This window comes from Giraffa tippelskirchi, chromosome 1, assembly GCF_054371585.1.
Source record: "Giraffa tippelskirchi isolate mGirTip1 chromosome 1, T2T-mGirTip1v1.2.pri, whole genome shotgun sequence".
Lineage (NCBI taxonomy): Eukaryota > Metazoa > Chordata > Mammalia > Artiodactyla > Giraffidae > Giraffa > Giraffa tippelskirchi.
This window is the reverse complement of record NC_137275.1, coordinates 4,821,092-4,843,187: the sequence shown is the minus strand read 5'-3', so window position 1 is coordinate 4,843,187 and position 22,096 is coordinate 4,821,092.

Below are 22,096 nucleotides of genomic sequence, written 5' to 3'. Positions count from 1 at the left end.
CTGCCCATACCGTGGGTTCCTTATCTGAAACGGGGAAAAAGGAAAGATTCTGTGCTAGAAGGTTGTTGTGACAGTTAAATTGGTTAATGTACATAAAGCATTCAGCAAGGTGACATCTAGTTAGTGCTTATGTCACTGGTAGTTACTATTATGTGAAAGCACTTGAAAAGCCAAAATTGAAGGGGAGCAGGGTCCTGTGGGACTCCAGGGCACGGAGGCCTTTTTGTCCCCCATTCCTTGTAGGCAGGACTCCTGCCTCCATGACCTCCTCTGAGTTCCAAAGGGCTAATCAGAAGAGAGGCAGCCACAAAACCAGCGGAGGCAGAGACTCGTCAAGTTTAGGAGACCACCTAGGACCCTGCACACACCCTAATTTTGTCAGCAACCCCATCCTTTAGAAATTGCAGAAGAAAGAATACAAGACTGTTAACCGCCTCAATCCTTATCACATACCCCTGCCTAACTATATAACCTCTTCCACCAGGAGAGGGGCACAGTTCTTGATGTGCTAGCCTTCCCCTTTGCCTGGCAAAGTAATGAAACCACCCTTTTTTTCTCCTCCATAACTCTGTCCCTGTATTCGTGTTTGGCATTGGTGCACAGAGAGCCAAGATTTTGGCAACAAAGCTGTCCTCCAAGGATACTGGTGCACTGTGAAACGAGCCTTATCCACAAGCTTTCCGTTCATTTCCAAACAAGAACCCAGAAGGTTGCTTTTAGAACACTTCAAATGCGCCCTGCCGAAGACACCAAGTCAAGGTCCCCACTCTGCTCTCTGTCACCCTAAGCAGCAAGTAAGGATGACCACTTCCTGAGGATGGTGGTGATGCCTGGCATCGTGTGTGATAATTGAATGGCATTTTCCAGCAAAAATGGAGCTCTGGGGACTTCCCTGGCAGTCTAGCGGTTAAGACTTCACCTTCCAATGCTGAGGGTACAGGTTCGCTCCCTGGCTGGGGAGCCAAGATCCCATGTGCTTTGGGGCCAAAAGACGAAAACATAAAACAGAAGCAATTCTCCAGGGGATCTTCTCAACCCAGGGATCTAACTCGCGTCTCTTGCATCTCCTGCATTACAGGCAGATTCTTTACCTGCTGAGTCATTGCAGAAGCCCGTGCAATGCTGCTACATAGTATAAAAAACTCAGAAGTGATATAGATTTGTTTAGATCAGACTGTCACACACACACACACCTCATCCCCACCTTATGGGCCTTGCCATGGTTAGTGCAGTTGTAGCAAAAATACATTTTTACACTTTGGTGAAAACTGGGCGGTATGGGCACTGCAGCCAGCCAGACTTCTCTGTCCATGGAATTCCCCAGGCAAGAATACTGGAGTAGGTAGCCATTTCCTTCTCTAGGGAATCTTCCCCACCCAGGGACTGAACCTGGGTTCTCCTGCTCTGAAGGTGTATTCTTTCCTGTCTGAACCACCAGGGAAGCCCTCATACATGCTACCTGCAGACCAGCTGAGGGGCTCTATCTCAATAGGGAGATTTATCCAGAGAGGAGGAGGCAAGTGGGGTTCTGGGAGGAATAAACACAATAGGATATAAGCTTGCCAGGCCTCCCCTCTCCCACCTTCTCAAAATCCTCCCTCCACCCCAGGCTCCTTTTTTTTCCATTCCTTCAATTCCAGACAGTTCACCTTCCACCTACTCCAATCTGCTTTGCTAGCACCGCTCATGAAATTCTCTCTGGAACAAAAGAATTTTCTCCCTTTACTTATGAATAACATTAGTACAACAGAACATAAGAGCTATCATTTTTGTCATTTCAATCAAATCCCTAGTTTGTATTCATTATAAAATGACTGGGAAAAAACAGATAAGAAAATAAAAATTATTAGAGTTTTAAATCACCCGAATTCCACAACCCAGAGATAGTGACTATTAACATGTTGGTGTAATCCTTCCAGACTTTCAGCAAACCAACACAGATATGCATATATATCCTTACAAAACAATATCAGAATAGGACTATTTTAAGACCTCTTTGCTTTTAACTCAAAATATCATGCACAACTTTCCATCTTAGTACACAAAGGCATGTAACAATCTTTATGAACTTCGCATAAACTATTGAATTAATTCTCTATTACTGAACATTTAGGTGGTTTCTGAATGTTTGATATTACAGGCAACACGTAGGAGCATTCTTGAACATACATCTTCAGGATGTTTCTTTAATCATTTCTTTAGGATAAATGGTAACGAGTATCTGATTATCTCATTTAATGTTGAGAGTCCCTTGATTATTTTTAAGTGTACAGCATAATTGATTTATTTTTTAACTTTTTATTTTTTACTGGGATATAGTCGATAAATGACGTTGTGGTAGTGTCAGGTGAACAACGAAAAGCCTCAGCCACACATATACCTGTATCCGTTCTGCCCGCAAGCTCCCCTGCCATCCAGGTCACACAGCACTGAGCAGAGTTCCACGTGCTACACAGCAGGTCCTTGTGGTGGAGTCCCTTGATTTTTAAGATAAACTTCAAACGCACTAGCTGAACTCACTCTGAATCTTATCTCCCTCCACTCCATCCTTCCCCACATACACTGCTGACACCCTCTGCTTTTAACCCTCCCGTGCCTTTCCTCCACTTCACTATCTTTTCTCTCTTCTTTCTCCAGTATGAAAATGTCAACTTCTTCTAGAAATCTTCCATCATCCTGATCCTTCACCAGTACAATCAATACTATGCTCTTCAATACTACCCCTTGTACTCACCATCGTTATCATCCTCATCATCACACTCATATAGCACTTATTTTGTGAAAGGCAATATTCTAAGCATGATACACAGATATGTCGTTTTATCCTTTCAGCAAATCTCTGAAGCAGCGACCGATACCCAGTTTTACAGATAAAAACCAGACTTAGCTGGGTAGGCAGGTCAGAGTTTCTGAACCGGTGAGCACTTACACACAATTTTAAACTAAAGAAGTATTTGTCAATGTGTGCGGCTCTAACTCAAGGTATATCTTCAGCTGTTTCAATGAATCAATTATTTTTCAAAAAAAAAACCTTAAAACTGATGTTATTATCTAGAGAAAAGAACTGGGAGATGCAATTCAAGGGAACTATGCAATTTAAGGTGAATCTATTTGGATAAAAAAACAGAAATGAAGGTAAATTATGAGTATTCTAGATTAAAACTCATGTTCCCCAATCTGGTAAGCACTTTAATTGTCTTTACACATCAATAACAATTGGGGAAAATCCAACCTATATACAGCATTTTAGTTTAAGTATCATGTCATTTCATCAGGTACTTAACATCCTATAATAAAAATCAGTGTTATTACTTTATTTTACCCAGTTAGTCAAAAGGAAAATTGGAATCCCTGCTCATAGGAAAAAAAAACCAAGACAACATCCCATTGTAGTTGTTAGGCATTTACATAAGCACATTACATTTTTAAAGCATTCAACAAGTAATTAGTTGAACTTGGAATTGAATGTGTTTTTATTATCAGAATGTGGAAGTAAACCTTCCACTGAATAACTATTAAACCTTGACCAAGAAAAAAATTTATTGTGAATTGTTTAAACTTGAATAAAATTGAAACAACTTTTTTTCCCTTCTAATTAGCTAACAAAGCCTGCGTGATTTTCACTAATTCACTTAGTTCCTAACAAAGGTAAAAGAATAAACACTTAATGAAGTAGCCGGCCTCTTAAATTGTGGGGCTCTGTGCCCAGAGGCGTGAAAACACAAGAGGGATGCGTCGGCACCCCCGCTACATCCATTTCTGAGGAGGAAATAAACATTGTACTTATTCCAAAGCAAGTCCAGTTACACTATGTACCAGACAAAACTGTACAAGTTTTTGAAATAAAGAACTATCATCTAAAAAAAAAAAAAAAAAAGAACTATCATCTAAGTAAAGGTCTTCCTTTTCACTTTACAGCTTGTGTGCCTTTTGGATTTTGCACTATTTTAATGTGTTCTCTCTTAGAAAAATAAACTTTTTAAGCTATTACGTGGGGAAAATGGCACAGAAAAAAACGAAAATAATAGTTTGGGGCATATCTGAATTTGTGGAGAATTCTTATATGTTACGCTTGTGTATGACAAAGGTGATTCTCATCCAAAATATGTGCGTTAATCTTTCTCTCTCTCAAATATTTTCAATACTTCTAAAAAGTTTTCCACAAAAGAAATCCTAAAAGCCAAAAATAAGTAAAAACTTGTCTGCCGTTTCCCTATTCTGATACCCAGAGAGGCTACTAGAAATACTAATTTCCTTTTAAATCTTGGTAGAGTTTTCTATTAATTCAATGTTTAATTTTTTTAATTAAATTTCAATTTTGCTATTCCATGATAATTTAAATTTATTTGAATAGATAACAGTTCAAAATTCAAAAGGAACAAAAATTTCCTTTTCCACCTCAGTCCCCAGTCAGCCAGTTTCCCTTCCTGAAGGCAACAACCAGTGTTACCAATCTCCTGTGTATCTTCCCAGAGACCTTCTTACAGAGTTAGACCTTAAATCTAACTCTGCCCCCAAGGCTGGAGAAAATTCAATCTTGGTCATATTAAAAAACAAAATTTTTAAGGGATAATCATGATTTTCATACAAATATGAAATTAGCATGAGTTAAAATTTTTATTATAACTTATTCAGTGATGAACCAGGAAGGTGTTAAAACCAGTTTAAGGAGGAGATCAAGAACCACACCTATCTAGGCAGGTAAAGAATGCCAAGGTGAATTTGCAAACATGGATCTGTCCACATAGCAATAATCAGTTGCATCCCACCAGGCATAATTGACTTGCATCTCTATAAACAATAATCCTTTCACTAGCATCAGGTTTCTCCAACTTACAGAGGTGTAAAATAGCTCAAAATCTTCCCTGGTGGCAGTAAAAAGTCCGCCTGCAGTGCAGGAGACTTAAATTCAATCCCAGGGTCAGGAAAATCCCCTGGAGAAGGGAACGGCAACCCATTCCAGCAGTCTTGCCTAGAGAATTCTATGGACAAAGGAGTCTATCGGGCTATAGTCTGTGGGGTTGCAAAGAGTTGGGCATGACTGAGCAACTAAGGACACAGAATGAAAAACAGCTCAAAGTCAGTGAAAGACAGATAAACAGGAAGGATGTATTTACACAGAATACTGAGTCACCTTTGTCCATTTTGGTCTTTCACCATTTTTCCTGACGGTCACTTAGGTCGAATCCCTACTCCCGCCTCCATACTCTACAGGAAGGTGCAGAGATCTGTCTCATAACAGAAAATTCAAGGCAACTCTTCCAGTCTTGGGTCTACACTGGTCACTGCTGATGTATTCAGTGTCCCTGCCATAGTTCTATAAGGGAAAGGGTTCTGCTTTCCCTTATAGAACTGTGCTTCCTGGATGCTTCATTTTGGGTTCTCCAGAAGCAGACCCAGAGATAAGGACTTGAGGGCAGGCAGTTTATTTAGGAGGTACAGACACCACCAGGACGGAAGGAAGAAAGGACTGAAAGAAGGAAGGGAAGACAGCAATTAAATGATTGGCCAAGTGGAGCTTAATCCCATAGGAAAAATCATGAGAAAAATTGCAAAATACCCTTCTCAGAGTTATCCTAACTAAGGAGTAAGGGAGCTGGGGTGTTGATACTCCAGCTCCCTAGAGTCCCTGAAAGAGGGCTGCTCCCAGAGTATTAATTCCTTGGCACTTTGGCTGACTCTGATGAAGAGCAGGGCAGACCTCCGTGAGAAGGATACACATCTATGCTACAGAGATGTACATACTGGCAGATAGAAGCCTGCAGGAGCACAGGGAAGCAATGGGTCTGGAGATGTGGGCAGAGTACCAAGAGCATCCAGTTCACACACCAGGTTTGGGTGTGGGAGCCTTGGCTGGGCCTAGAAGCTCTGAAACCTTAACTCTTTGCCCCTGAGGTCTTCCCTCTTCTGGGGTCCTGCCCCCTCCTGTCCCAGATACTAGGAAGGTGCAGGGCAAGGATCTGCAGTACTTACAAAACCACCCTGTCCCTTTCTAGTCCCGGGCCCATGTCTCTTCTCTTAGAGATTTAGCCTCCCTGCTGTCAAAGGCTTTTTCCTTTCTCTCTAATTCTCGATGAGACCACCCAGGACCAATCTTGAATCTTTGAAGCACATTTCCCTGGAAGTGAAGGAAGCTGGAGTCTCGGTTCTGAAACAGAGAGAGAGGAGAACAAAGCACAAATTCACGTTTCAAACTTTATCCTGCCACACAGGCACTCTGCTCCAAGCTGTTGGATAGAGAAGGAATGAACAAGCAGCATGCTCTCTTAGTCTACAGTGATCTGATGGCTCCAGCCCTCTTGCTTCTGGGATGCTCCAGTGAGTAACAGAACAAGAATTCAGGAAGCTGAAGACTGCTCTGGTCTCAGCAGCCACCCAGTGACAAGCCCCCCGGCCCCATCTCCAGTGTTCGGAGGGTATTTCTCAGCTTGTCTTTTCCTCCCCACCCTAAAACAGAGTTCTAGGGCATGTTACTCCGTAACCGAGGACTGGAAAGCGGTAGCTATAATTCCTCCCTTCTCTACACATTTCATTTTCTCATGATGTTAAAGATATTTTATTCTTCTGTAGTCAACGGTGAGAAAAGAAAGCAACTACCATTTGTGAGAACCTAGAAAGCATCAGCAGCTTCATACACATAATCTCTTAAAACTGACCACAACCCTGCCTTGTGGGAAGCATTACAAGGCGAGAGGACTGAGGTCTAGAGAGGTTAAGAAATTTCCCTAAGGTCACAGAGCTACAGTGGGAACTGGAGTTCAAATCTACTCCATCTGACATCTTCCACTCTACCATGATCAGTGTTTGCTTTATTAAATCCTGACAGGCTTTCATGTCTTCCAAGGCTAAAAGATCATGCAAGGATGAAAACAATAGAATTTTCTCTCAATTTTTTTTTTTAATCCTACAAGAAAATGTTTGAGTTCTTTCTATTATAATGATGACAAATAGAAAATAGAGATGAAGAAAATTCATTACATCAATTAGTGGACGTCAAAGTCAGTTCTCCATGCTCCAGGAAGCAACAGTCTGCCAAACAATTCACGTTTTGATTTGACAGACTGGAGAAGAACAGTCTCCAGTGCCCTTCATCAGACAACACAAAAAGACAGTTCCTTCTACACAAAATTCATCTTTTCTTTTTTTGTGTGCTCATGGGAGGGAGCAACTGCACGAGAAAGATCAGAGACTCTGCTGACAGAATGACCTGATGACTCAAAGTGAGATCCTGAACTGGGCATTCTTTCAACCAAGACATACTTCCTGTGCTGTGCTGTGATCAGGTGTGTCTGACTCTTTGGGACCCCATGGACAATAGCCCGCCAGGCTCCTCTGTCCATGGGATTCTCCAGGCAAGAATACTTGAGTGGGTAGCCATGCCCTCCTCCAGGGATCTTCCCCACCCAGGGTTCAAACCCAGGTCTCCCACATTGTAGGCAGATTCTTTACTGTCTGAGCCACCAGAGAAGCCCAAGGATGCTTCCTGGGCACCTGCTAAGTACCAGGCTCTTTGGGGCAACTGGTTCTGACTCATCAAAGTATGAGGTAATAAATGTGTGCTGGTTTCAGCAAGTTCGTAGCAATTTATTACCTAGCACAAGCAGACCAACACAAAGCTTACGAGCAGGCTGCCCTGAGGAGGCCCAGGCTGGAGACTAAATTGTGAGACTAACGGTGGAGACCCCTCCACGGAGGAATCGTGTTTAAGCAGGAGACTGAGCGGTGAACAGGATCAGCCAGGAATGTGTGGGAAGAGAATTATTCCCTTGGCCTCAGCCGAGTCCCTATTCAGTTCAGTTCAGTTCAGTCGCTCAGCTGTGTCCGACTCTTTGCGACCCCATGAACCACAGCACGCTAGGCCTCCTTGTCCAGCACCAGCTCCCAGAGTCTACCCAAACCCATGTGCATTGAGTCAGTGATGCCATCCAACCATCTCATCCTCTGTTGTCCCCTTCTCCTCCTGCCCTCAATCTTTCCCAGCATCAGGGTCTTTTCAAATGAGTCAGCTCTTCGCATCAGGTGGCCAAAGTATTGGAGTTTCAGCTTCAGTACCAGTCCTTCCAATGAATATTCAGCACTGATTTCCTTTAGGATGGACTGGTTGGATCTCCTTGCAGTCCAAGGGACTCTCAAGAGTCTTCTCCAACAACACAGTTCAAAAGCATCAGTTTTTCTGCACTCAGCTTTCTTCGTAGTCCAACTCTCACATCCATACATGACCACTGGAACAACCATAGCCTTGACTAGATGATATTTGTTGACAAAGTAATGTCTCTGCTTTTCAATATGCTGTTTAGATTAGTCATAACTTTCCTTCCAAGGAGTAAGCATCTTTTAATTTCATGGCTGCAGTCACCATCTGCAGTGATTCTGGAGCCCAAAAAAATAAAGTCCGCCACTGTTTCCACTGTTTCCCCATCTATTTCCCATGAAGTGATGGGACCAGATGCCATGATCTTAGTTTTCTGAATGTTGAGCTTTAAGCCAACTTTTTCACTCTCCTCTTTCACTTTCATCAAGAGGCTCTTTAGTTCTTCTTCACTTTCTGCCATAAGGGTGGTGTCATCTGCATATCTGAGGTTATTGATATTTCTCCCAGCAATCTTGATTCCAGCTTGTGCTTCATCCAGCCCAGCATTTCTCATGATGTACTCTGCATATAAGTTAACTAAGCAGGGTGACAAGATACAGCCTTGATGAAATCCTTTTCCTATTTGGAACCAGTCTGTTGTTCCATGTCCAGTTCTAACTGTTGCTTCCTGACCTGCATACAGGTTTCTCAAGAGGCAGGTCAGGTGGTCTGGTATTCCCATCTCTTTCAGAATTTTCCACAGTTTATTGTGATCCACACAGTCAAAGGCTTTGGCATAGTCAATAAAGCAGAAATAGATGTTTCTCTGGAACTCTTGCTTTTTCGATGATCCAGTGGATGTTGGCAATTTAATCTCTGGTTCCTCTGCCTTTTCTAAAACCAGCTTGAACATCTGGAAGTTCACAGTTCACGTATTGCTGAAGCCTGGCTTAGAGAATTTTAAGCATTACTTTACTAGCATGTGAGATGAGTGCAATTGTGTGGTAGTTTGAGCATTCTTTGGCATTGCCTTTCTTTGGGATTGGAATGAAAACTGACCTTTGCCAGTCCTGTGGCCACTGCTGAGTTTTCCAAATTTGCTGGCATATCTAGTGCAGCACTTTCACAGCATCACCTTTGAGGATTTGAAATAGCTCAACTGGAATTCCATCACCTCCACTAGTTTTGTTGGTAGTGATGCTTCCCAAGGCCCACTGGACTTCACATTCCAGGATGTCTGGCTCTAGGTGAGTGATCACACCATCATGGTTATCTGGGTCGTGAGGATCTTTTATGAACAGTTCTGTGTATTCTTGCGACCTCTTAATATCTTCTGCTTCTGTTAGGTCCATACCATTTCTGTCCTTTATCAAGCCCATCTTTGCATCAAATGTTCCCTTGGTATCTCTAATTTTCTTGAAGAGATCTCTAGTCTTTCCCATTCTATTTTTTTCCTCTATTTCTTTGCATTGATCACTGAGGAAGGCTTTCTCATCTCTCCTTGCTATTCTTTGGAACCTTGCATTCAGATGGGAATATCTTTCCCTTTCTCCTTTGCTTTTCCCTTCTCTTCTTTTCCCAGCTATTTGTAAGGCCTCCTCAGACAGCCATTTTGCTTTTTTGCATTTCTTTTCCATGGGGATGGTCTTGATCCCTGTCTCCTGTACAATGTCACGAACCTCTGTCCATAGTTCATCAGGCACTCTGTCTATCAGATCTAGTCCCTTAAATCTATTTGTCACTTCCACTGAATAGTCATAAGGGATTTGATTTAGGCCATACCTGAATGGTCTAGTGTTTTTCTCCACTTTCTTCAATTTAAGTCTGAATTTGGCAATAAGGAGTTCATGATCTGAGCCACAGTCCGCTCCCGGTCCTGATTTTGCTGACTGTATAGAGCTTCTCCATCTTTGGCTGCAAAGAATATAATCAATCTGATTTTGGTGTTGACCATCTGGTGATGTCCATGTGTAGAGTCTTCTCTTGTGTTGTTGGAAGAGGGTGTTTGCTATGACCAGTGCGTTCTCTTGGCAGAACTCTTTTAGCCTTTGTCCTGCTTCATTCTGTACTCCAAGGCCAAATTTGCTTGTTACTCCAGGTGTTTCTTGACTTCCTACTTTTACATTCTAGTCTCCAGATGAAAAATGAGAATTTTCTCTAGATACCCAGCAACCCCCACCTGCCTTGACAGTTGTTCTGAGGACTCAGTGAGACAGTGTGTGTGGTATGTGTTTTTCTTCTTTAAGTTGGGGTATAGTTGCTTTGCAGTGCTGTAGAACAAAGTGAATCAGCTACGTGTACACGTGTATTCCCACCCTCTTGGACCTCCCTCCTACCCTCCCCATCCCATCCATCTAGGTGACCCGGAGCACTGAGCTGGGCTCCCAGTGTTGTAGAGCAGGTTCCCGCTTAACACAGACCAGTGCACGTACATCAGTTCCAGTCTGTCAATTCATCCACCTCCCTCCCTTCACCCCCATGCCCACACATCCATTCTCTACATCTGCATCTCTATTCCTTCCCTGCAAGTAGATCCATCTGTACCATTTTTCTAGATTCCATATATATGCGTTAATATGTGATATTTGTTTTTCTGACTTACTTCACTCTGTATGACCATCTCTAGGGTCATTCACATCGCTGACATGGCACAAGTTCGTTCCTTTTTATGGCTGAGTAATAGCCCACTGAATATATGTAACACACCTTCTTTATCTATTCACCTGTCAACGGACATTTAGGTTGTTTCCATGCCCTGGTTATTGTAAACAGTGCTATAATGAGTATTGGGGTGCATATATCTTTTTGAAATATGGTTTTCTCAGGGTATATGCCCAGAAATGGGATTGCTGAGTAAATAAAGGCTGGAGAGGGTGTGGAGAAAAGGGGACCTTCCTGTACTTTTGGTGAGAATGTAATTGTGGGAATTGGTGCAGCCAATATGGAGAGTTCCTGAATTCACAGTGTGGAGGTTCCTGAAAAAAACTAAAAATAGAACTGCCATATGACTCAGAAATCCCATTTCTGGGCATGTACCCTGTGGTGTGCTTGACATGGTGCAAATAACAAGCCCTGTTACAGTAATGGTTGGTGGAGATGTTATCACCAACAGTATTTTAGGAATAAAGTACTACTACTGAATGGCTCCCAATGGTCAAAAAGTATACCAGTGAGCACTTCCTGTCTATAGAGTCTACTCTTTTTAACCCTCCTCTGGCTAATCCAAGCCCTTCCCTGGTCTGGCCTTCCTAGGCCTTCTGTCACAGGCAGGGGGAAGAGGCTGCACAGACATTTGTTTCTCTGTGGCAAACCAGCATGGTGTGACTAGCTGGCTTTCTCACCAGCAAGTAGCAAATCATCCTGCACTCAGCTCCGACAGCCCTGCTTTCTGATTCAGTTCACTCCCTTCTACCTAATTAAAATTCACTTCGCCAAGGCAGAGACTGTCATAGATCCCCCTTAATGTTCCCAATACCACAAAAAGTACTGGAGGGGCTGTCCCATCTGCCTGGCTCAAACACACCGAGTCTGATGCACCAGTTCCTAAGCACCCTCCAGATGCCAGCTCAGGATCACAGCTCCTGAGAAATCTCCCCCACCCCAGGTATTAGAATTAATCATCTCTCCTCTCTGCACCTTGAAAGCTGCTTCCACCATGGTGCTGATCAGACCATGTCATGATTTATTCACTGGCCTCCTCAACTAACGATTGAAAGTTGTTCTTGAGCTCTAATAGCATTTTGAAAGCCTACTGTGTGCTTGAATCTGGGGATACAGTAATTAATCCAACCCAGCCCCTTCCATGCAATGGTGAGGGGAGGATGGAAACAAGGAATTTGAGCATGATATGGTTAAGTGCTTTCAATCTGAAGGATTGTAGCTGGGTCCTTAACTCCTTGGATAATCTAAAAAAGTCTTCCTGGAGGAAGCAACAGGGTATCTGAGACCTGAAGGATAGAAAAGGATTGAAGTGAAAAAGTGTTAGTCGCTCAGTCATGTCCAACTCTTTGTGACCCTGTGGACTGTAGCCTGCCAGGTTCCTCTGTCCATGGATTCCCCAGGCAAGAATACTGGAGTGGGTTGCCATTTCCTCCCCCAGGGGATCTTCCTGACCCAGCAATCAAACCCAGGTCTCCTACATTGCAGGTAGATTCTTTGCCACCTGAGTCACCAGGGAAGCCTGGAAAAGGGTTAGGCAGTGCTATGGACTGAATTGTATCTTGTTCTTATGGCTGCTGTTCAGCCTCTAAGTCATGTCTGACTCTTTGTGACTCCATGAACTGCAGCATACCAGACTTCTCTGTTCTCCACTATCTTCCAGAGTTTGCTTAGATTCATGTCCATTGAGTTGGTGACAGTATCTAACCCCCCAAATTCATATGTTGAAGTTCCAACCCTCAATGTGATGGTATTCAGAGGTGGCGTCCTTGGGGGATGATTAGGATGAGATGAGGCTATGAGGGTGGGGCCTTCACAATGGGATTAGTGCCCTTACAAGAAGAGAAACCACAGAATTGCTCTCTGTCTTCTCTCCCCACCATGTGAGGACACAATGAGAAGGCGACTGCCTGCAAATGAGGGAGTCTTCACCAGAAATCAACCACGCTGACACCCTGATCTTGAACTTTTCAACATTAAGAACTATTTCTGTGGTTTGAGCCATCCGGTCTATGGTATCTTGCTATGACAACTTGAGTGGTTGGAAACAGATGGGCAAAGAGTGATGGGCCTGGCATTTCTGTCAGAAACAACCACATAAAGGAAGTCATGGTGGCATGACTATGGAGGAAGCTATCAGCACTGCATGTGACAAGTGTGCAAAATTGAGATAAGCAAGAATGTAAGGCCTGGGTGACAATTGCAGTAAATGCCCAGCTGACAGGAACCCCCTTTCTCTGAGAAGCCATATTAATCCACAGGAGTAAGCTCCCAGGAGCCACACTTCTGTCACATGACCTTGCTGGGGGCAGTTTATTGGATTATGGTGCCCATGTGACCCAAGCTGGGCCAATCAGATTCTCTGTGGTAAATTCAGTACTTAATGAGAATCTCCCAGTAAGACAGGCTGTTCTCTTGAATAGAGGTGAAAACGTAAAAGCTACATGGTGGCCACACACAGGGAAAAGTATAAAGAGCTATCCTGAGGATAACTATCCTGATGAATAAGCAAATGGGCCTGATAAAGAAGGAACCAGAAAAAAAAGAGAAAGCTATCTAGAGTCCATGAAATCTCCTTTCCAGTTCTTGCCTCTGGTTACTTGAAATACCCCCAAAATCCTTCTAATAAATTCTCCTTTTTCCTTATATGCTTCAGCTGGTTGGACTTGGTTTCCATGACTTGCTACCAAAAATGTTGATGCCTCTCACGTCTCTGTCCAAGGTCCCCTTCTCCTGATCATCTTCTCTTTCTTCTTAGATTACTATCACCTGGGCCCTGAATAAAAATACCACTTATATTCTCTCAAGTGCCAAATTTTCCTCCTTTCCTTGCAAATCCAACTGCCTCCTTCACACTTTCACTAGAGTGAGCTAAAGATATCTCAAACACATCACATCCACCAGAATTCTTGGATTCCACCCTCTCTCCTAACCCTGTTTCCCCTGAGGCTTTCCCATCTCAGTAAATGACACTGGTGTCTACCATTCCTCAAGCCAGACACTTGAAATTATCCTTGTTTCTGCTGGTCCCTCACCGCCCTCACTCAGTCTTGAGAAGTCCTACCGTCTCTATTTACAAACTCTGTCTCAATGTCCCCTCTGCATCTTCTGCCTCCCCATCCTCACTGACCAAAATCCAAAGCGCCACGCTCTCTTACATTTCTTCCTCTATCATCTCCTAAGTTTTCTCCTTATGCCACTCTTCCTGACCTCCTCTCTTTCCTCCACTCCAACCAGAATGTACAGACAAGCATTATACTCAGAGCTGCCAGAATAATCCTTTTAGAATATAGATCAGGTCATGCCATTCACCCATTGAAGACCTTATAATGGCTTCTGATTGCATTTAAGAAAAAACATCTTAGTCTATGTTATCTAACCATCTCATCCTCTGCTGCCCTCTTCTCCTTTTGCCTTCAATTTTCCCCAGCATCAGCATCATGGTTAAATAGCATCACCAACTCAATGGACATGAAATTGAGCAAACTCTGGGAGATAGTGGAGGACAGGGAAGGCTGACATGCTGCAGTGCATGGGGTCGCTAAGAATCTGACACAACTTAGCAACTGCAAAACAACAACAATCTTAGTCTATAAGTCCTAATATGATCTGGCTCCTGTGTGACATTTTTCTTATTACTCTCGTCCTTGCTTATCAGGCTTCAGAAACAGGTTTCCATTGCTTTCTCTATTTTTTTCTTTTCAACATGTGTAGGTATTTTTCACCTCAGGTCCCTTACATCTAATTGTCCCACTGTATCTTTTCCTCCTTCTCATCATTCAAAGTGAAAGTGAAAGTCACTCAGTCATGTCTGACTCTTTGCGAGCCCATGGACTATACAGTCCATGGAATTCTCCAGACCTGAATACTGGAGTGGGTAGCCTTTCCCTTCGCCAGGAGATCTTCCCAACCCAGGGATCAAATCCAGGTCTCCTGCACTGCAGGCAGATTCTTTACCAGCTGAGCCCCCAGGGAAGCCCAAGAATACTGGAGTGAGTAGCCTATCCCTCCTCCAGCAAGTCTTCCTGATCCAGGAATTGAATCGGTGTCTCCTGCATTACAGGCAGATTGTTTACCACCTGAGCTATCAGGGAAGCCCAAGGCTTCATCATCCAAGGATCAGTTCAAATGGCACCTCCTCAGAGTGGATGTCCTGATCACATGCATCAATCAGGACCAAGACTAAGTATCTCACATATCACTCTATTTCTTTCAACACTTGTAGCAGTCTGAAAAGTTCTTGTTTATCTGTTATCTACCTGTTTGTAACTGGAATTCTCCCACTAGAAAAGTAATCATTACGGAGGAAGGTATCTTGTCTGTCTCGTTCACTCTGTAGCCCAATGTCAAGTCCAATGTCTGGTCTATAGTAAGCACTCAATGAATATCTGTTGAGTAGATTAAATCAAGGACAATGCTGAAGTGTTGGGACTTCCCTAGCAGTCTAGTGGTTAAGACTTTGCCTTCCAATGCAGGGGCTGTGGGTTTGATCCCTGGTTGGGGAGCTAAGACCCCAAGTGTCTTGGGGCAAAAAAAACAAACATAAAACAAGTAATACTGTAACAAATTCAATAAAGACATTTAAAATGGTCCACACCAAGTAAAAAAAAAGAAAAGCACTGAAAAGCTTTAAATGGGCAAGTGACATGAAACATCTTTCATGTACCATCTATGTCCATGGCGACAGGATGGAGGATGGATTTAAGGTGGGAAGAGTCCATAGTTTATTCCTTTTCGTACCCCCAATGTCTACCATGGAACAATCTGATCTTCTGTTATATAATACTGAAATTCCTAAGCCACATCATTTTATCAAAAATCTCATTAAAAACAAACTTGTTTTTGTGTGTTTGGTTAGGAAAGGGAGCGTTAGAGATGTATAACACAAAAATATTTTTTCTTGTATGTGTTTCATTAATAAAAGGCATAATTTTAATTGAACATGCATTTTATTAAGACAAAAATAAATTTTTCAAAATAAAAAAGTTTAAACATGATCCGACCTCATCAATATTTTTTTTGTAAATTCTCATAATAATCCTTGAATTACAGTTTGAGTTTGAAGATGATGTAAAGATGACCAGTTCAGTCATCTCAGAGAACGGATAAGATAACAGGCCTGGAGAAATTGAAGGTTCAAAACCAGAACCCAAATATCTGACCCTCCGTCCTGGATACCATGCAGTCTGCCACCTTGATTTAGAAAGGTGATTTATGGGTGGAGTTGACAAGATGGTGACCCAAAGCAATTCATGTATGTCAAAGCTGATAAAGAAACAGAGACACAGATGTAGAGAACAAACATACAGATACCAAGGGGGAAGGGAAGGTGGGATGAACTGGGAGGCTGGAATTGATATATATACATCAGTTCAGTTCAGTCGCTCAACTGTGTCGGACTCTGTATAAAATAGATGCTATGTTTAAATTGGTAGCTCAGCTGGTAAAGAATCTGCTTGCAATGCAGGAGACCCCAGTTCAATTCCTTGGTCGAGAAGATCTGCTAGAGGAGGAATAGGCTACCCACTCCAGTATTCTTGAGTTTCCCTGGTGGCTCAGTTGGTAAAGAACCTGCCTTTGATGCAGAAGACCTAGGTTTGGTCCCTGGATTGGGAAGATGCCCTAGAGAAGGGAATGGCTACCCACTCCAGTATTCTGGCCTGGAGAATCCCATGAACTGTATAGTCCATGGGGTCGCAAAGAGTTAGACGTGACTGAGTGACTTTCATTTTCACTTATAAAATATGTACATAGATAACTAATAAGCTAAAATAGATAACTAATATAGTTATCTGTGTGTAAAATAGGTAACTAACGAGAACCTACTGTATAGCCCAGGGAATTCTACTTCATGCTCTGTAGTGAACTAAATGGGAAGGAAATCTAAAAAAGAGGTGGTATATGTATGTGTGTGGCTGATTCACTTTACTGTACAGCAGAAACCAAGACAACAGAGTAAAGCAACTATACGCCAATAAAAAGTAAAATAAATAATTTAATTAATTTTTTTAAAAGCCATAGGGCTCTTTGAATCTAAAACTTCAGGCTCTGACTTTTGTGATTTATTAACAGAAGATTTTCCTTAATCTCAATAAAAAAGGATATTTCCCCCAAAGAAAAGAAAGCTGAGCCTTGCTATCCATTGGCAAGCCCACATAGAGACCTTTTATAGTCCACAACCAGATGTGTGTTTACAGAAACCATCTGTTCTATTCGGGATGCAAAACAAACCGCATATAAAGGAGCCTTCACCCCTAGATCCTTCTCTGAATGGGAAGGAAATAATCAGGTAAACCATGAAGCTGAAGTTGAACAGATAGGTAATTAGACAGATAACACAACAGAAATTGCAGTCAATGGCATTAGATGTAGGTGTTTGATAAAAGTTGGTAACGAAACAGGTGTTAAGACTGTGGCTCCATGTGTTTCAATTAAAAAATTCTCAGTCACTGAGGCTTCGGGGAAAGTCTGGTAGTTTGGAAGCTTTTTCCCAGAGTCATGTTCACTTCTCAGACACGTACCTCAGTGTCATTATTTTGCGGCCTTGTGACTTCAACATTCTAGCTCTCTCTTATTTACTGCCTATTATTGCTTAGAAGTTTAGAGCCTTCATTTAAATAAAAAGTCACTTTGTTTTTAGCTATATTCATTCAGGGAAATGAACACCAGAAAAGCTGCAGTTGGCATGTCTTAGAAAACTGCTCTGAATATCTTCTGCCATGCCAGCAGCCTGCTCGGAGCTTTAAAATTGGTTCCCCTGTTTCAATGTTATTTTAGGCTGATTGACTGTAACGTGGTTGGAGTGACACATTATTCCCCAAGTGGAAAGTTCTCTTGATACGTGATGTACTCTATCAAGCTATTAATCCAAATCTAAGAATGTGGGCCAGACTTAGTTTCTGCTTAAAATCCTATTTACCCCATGCTTTTCTTGTTGTTCCATTGCTAAGTCATGTCCAACTCTTTGCAACCCCATGGACTGTGGCACGCCAGGCTTCCCTGTCCTTCACTATCTCCTGGAGTTTGCTCAAAATCATATCCATTGAGTTGGTGATGCTATCTAACCATCTCATCTTCTGCCTCCTTGTTCTCCTTTTGCCTTCAATTTTTCCCAGCACAGTGTTCTTAGTGTTATCAACAGCCTTGAACCAGGAAGGATTACAATATTGTGACAATTTTACTGGAGAAGATCAAGAACCTTTTTCTACTCTTCTGAGTGTGTGTGAGCCACCATGGCGGCATTCTTTCAATCAGCTTTTCCCGAGCTCCTGTTCTGTGCCAGACACTGGGCTAAAGGCTGAAAATACCTAATGATTCATGATTACTTCCACAACTCCCATCCCCAGAACTCATCAGCTAGTGCAAGGGATCAGTGTAATGGCCAGACCTCAGGACTCCCACCTCCTGATGTTCATAACCTTGTATAATCTCTTACCCTTGAATGCCATACGATATGGCAAACATGGTAGGACACCCCTCCCAATGATTGAGTTACATCCTATAAGCCCCCTTTTTTGCTGGCTTGATGAAGTACGGGGCCATGCTGAGGAAGCCCACATAGCAAGGAACCGCAGCTGACTGTGAGCTGAAAGTCAGACCCTTCAGTCACACAGCCACAGGAAATGAATTCTGCCAGCAGCCTAAATGAGCTCGGAAGTACATTCTTGCCTAGCCAAGCGCCCAGATGACAGCTCAGCCTGGCTAACACCTTGACTGCAGCCTTTTAAGACTCCGAGGACCCAGCCAGTCTGTACCTGAACTCCTGACCTGCAGAAGCTGTGAAATAATCAATGTGTGTTGCTTTCAGCTGCTCAATTTATGGTCATCTTCACATAGCACTAGAAAGCAAACACGGCAAACTATAGTCTACGAGCTGAATCTGTTCTGCTGCCTGTTTTTCCAAGCCCTACAAGCTAAGGAGGATTTTTCCATTTTTAAGTCATTAAAACAAATCAAAAGAAGACTGTTTTGCAACACATGAAAATTGCCTGGAATTCCAACTTCAGTGTCCATAAATAAAGCATTATTAGAAAACAGCCACATCCGTTCATTTATGTGCTCTCTAGGGCTGCCACACGTGACAGTGGCACAGCTGAGTAGGTATGACAGAGACTCGATAAACCAAAAAGTCTAAAATATTTACTATCTGGCCCTTCTCAGAAAAAAAAAATGTAGTGCTGGCCCTTGATCTAGTGGAAGGACAGCTACATACTAGATTAATTACAAGCTCAGAAGAGGCATGAGATGTGAGTCCTGCTGTTGAGTAAGAGAGTTTTCCAGGTGGAAAGCAGAGGAAGGGGGTCACAGAGGAGGGTCAAAGGCAGAAAACTCATGGAGGTAGGAGAGAACCGAATGATCGTGGTGTACAAGCGGCTCCCCAGAAGCCTGGAGTCCTGCTCACCACCCTGCAACTCCCTGGATGCTCTGAAGCCCCAGCGGAGTACCATTAGACCAGACATCGAGCTTCGGGGAAATCACTGCCTGTAGTCAGATCCGCAGCTTAATCCGTATCTCTAGACTGTTCTCGTGGTGTGCCTGAGGCTCTTGGCCAAGCCATGTCACACACGCTTCTGCCTACATGAGTCTGCCGATACAGCTGCCTCCCCACTTCCAAATGCCATGAAGTCCACAAATGATGACTCTCCAAAGAGGAAAAGATGAATATTGTACCACCATTCCTGTTTGGGGTGGGCAGGGGGCAGTGTTTGCCTCCGGTTTAGTAGCTACAGATCACGGTCTGTTATTGGGTCACTTACAGTTCCACCTCCTCTTCTCACCTGCCCTACTCCTATCTTCTCTGACACTCAGCGTCTGTTCCTCTGTAAGTGGCACTGAAGTTTGAGAAAAGGGACAGACAACAACAAAAAAAGCACATAACCAGCACCACCTGGGAATGATCGGGTGACCTTACAGGGTGAATTCGTCAGGTCTGCGCTACAGGGAGAGAGAGTTCCAGAAAAACATCTATTTCTGCTTTACTGCCTATGCCAAAGCCTTTGGCTGTGTGGATCAAAGCAAACTATGGAAAATTCTGAAAGAGATGGGAATACCAGACCACGTGACCTGCCTCTTGAGAAATCTGTATGCAGGTCAGGAAGCAACACTTAGAACTGGACATGGAACAACAGACTGGTTCCAAATAGGAAAAGGAGTCCGTCAAGGCTGTATATTGTCACCCTGCTCATTTAACTTATATGCAGAGTACATCATGAGAAATGCTGAGCTGGAAGAAACACAAGCTGGAATCAAGATTGCTGGGAGAAATATCAATAACCTCAGATATGCAGATGACACCACCCTTATGGCAGAAAGTGAAGAAGAACTAAAGAGCCTCTTGATGAAAGTGAAAGAGGAGAGTGAAAAAGTTGGCTTAAAGCTCAGCATTCAGAAAACTAAGATCATGGCATCTGGTCCCATCCCTTCATGGAAAATAGATGGGGAAACAGTGGAAACAGTGTCAGACTTTATTTTTTGGGGGCTCCAAAATCACTACAGATGGTGATTGCAGCCATGAAATTAAAAGACGCTTACTCCTTGGAAGGAAAGCTATGACCAACCTAGACAGCATATTTAAAAGCAGAGACATTACTTTGTCAACAAAGGTCCATCTAGTCAAGGCTACAGTTTTTCCAGTAGTCATGTATGGATGTGAGAGTTGGACGGTAAAGAAAGCTGAGCACCGAAGGATTGATGCTTTTGAACTGTGGTGTTGGAGAAGACTCTTGAGAGTCCCTCAGACTGCAAGGGGATCCAACCAGCCCATCCTAAAGGAGATCAGTCCTGGGTGTTCATTGGAAGGATTGATGTTGAAGCTGAAACTCCAATACTTTGGCCACCTGATGCGAAGAGCTGACTCATTTGAAAAGACCCTGATGCTGGGAATGATTGAAGGCAGGAGGAGGAGGGGATGGCAGAGGATGAGATAGTTGGATGGCACCACCGACTCAATGGACATGAATTTGGGTAAACTCTGTGAGTTGGTAATGGACAGGGAGGCCTGGTGTGCTGTGGTACATGGGGTCGCAAAGAGTTGGACACGACTGAGCGATTGAACTGAAATGAACTGTTCAGTCCAGCACAACGTCCATGGCTGAAGAAGGGATAAGACTCTAACAAGCCTCTAATTATAGAGTGGTGCTGGAGACCTGATTTCTAACATTGCCAGTGATCCCGTCAGAGGATTTCTGAAGCGAAATGCAAGGGAAAAAAGGAAAGATATATTCATCTGAATGCAGAGTTCAAAATACTAGCAAGGAGAGATAAGAAAGCCTTCCTCAGCGATCAATGCAAAGAAATAGAGAAAAACAATAGAAGGGAAAGATTAGAGATCTCTTCAAGAAAATTATACCAAGGGAACATTTCATGCAAATATGGGCATAATAAAGGACCAGAAGTGGTATAGACCTAACAGAAGCAGAAGATATTAAGAAGAGGTGTCAAGAATACACAGAAGAACTGTACAAAAGAGATCTTCATGACCCAGATAATCATGATGGTGTGATCACTCACCTAGAGACAGACATCCGGGAATGCGAAGTCAAATGGGCCTTAGGAAACATCACTATAACAAAGCTGGTGGAGGTGATGGAATTCCAGCTGAGCTACTTCAAATCCTAAAAGATGATGCTGTGGAAAGTGCTACACTCAATATTCCAACAAATTTGGAAAACTCAGCAGTGGCCACAGGACTGGAAAATGTCAGCTTTCATTCCAATCCCAAAGAAAGGCAATGCCAAAGAATGCTCAAACTACCGCACAATTGCACTCATTTCACACACTAGCAAAGTAATGCTCAAAATTCTCCAATCTAGGCTTCAACATGAATTGAGAACTTCCAGATGCTCAAGCTGTATTTAGAAAAGGCAGAGGAATCAGAGATCAAATTGCCAACATCTGTTGGGTCACAGAAAAAGCAGGAAAATTCCAGAAAAACATTTACTTCTGCTTTATTGACTATGCCACGGTCTTTGACTGTGTGGATCAAGCCAACTGTGGAAAATTATTAAGAGATGGAAGTATCAGACCACCTTACCTACCTCCTGAGAAATCTATATGCAGGTCAAGAAGCAACAGTTAGAACCGGACATGGAACAACAGACAAGTTCCAAATAGGGAAAGGAGTACGTCAAGGCTGTACATTGTCACCCTGCATATTTAACTTAAATGCAGAGTACATCATGTGAAATGCCGGGCTGGATGAAGGACATCTTTAATGAAAGGGACATCTTTTTTTGGTTTTAGTTCTAGAAGGTCTTGTAGGTCTTCATAGAACCATTCAGCTTCAGTTTCTTCAGCATGAGTGGTTGGGGCATAGACTTGGATTACTGTGATATTGAAAGGTTTGCTTTGAAAACAAACAGAGATCAT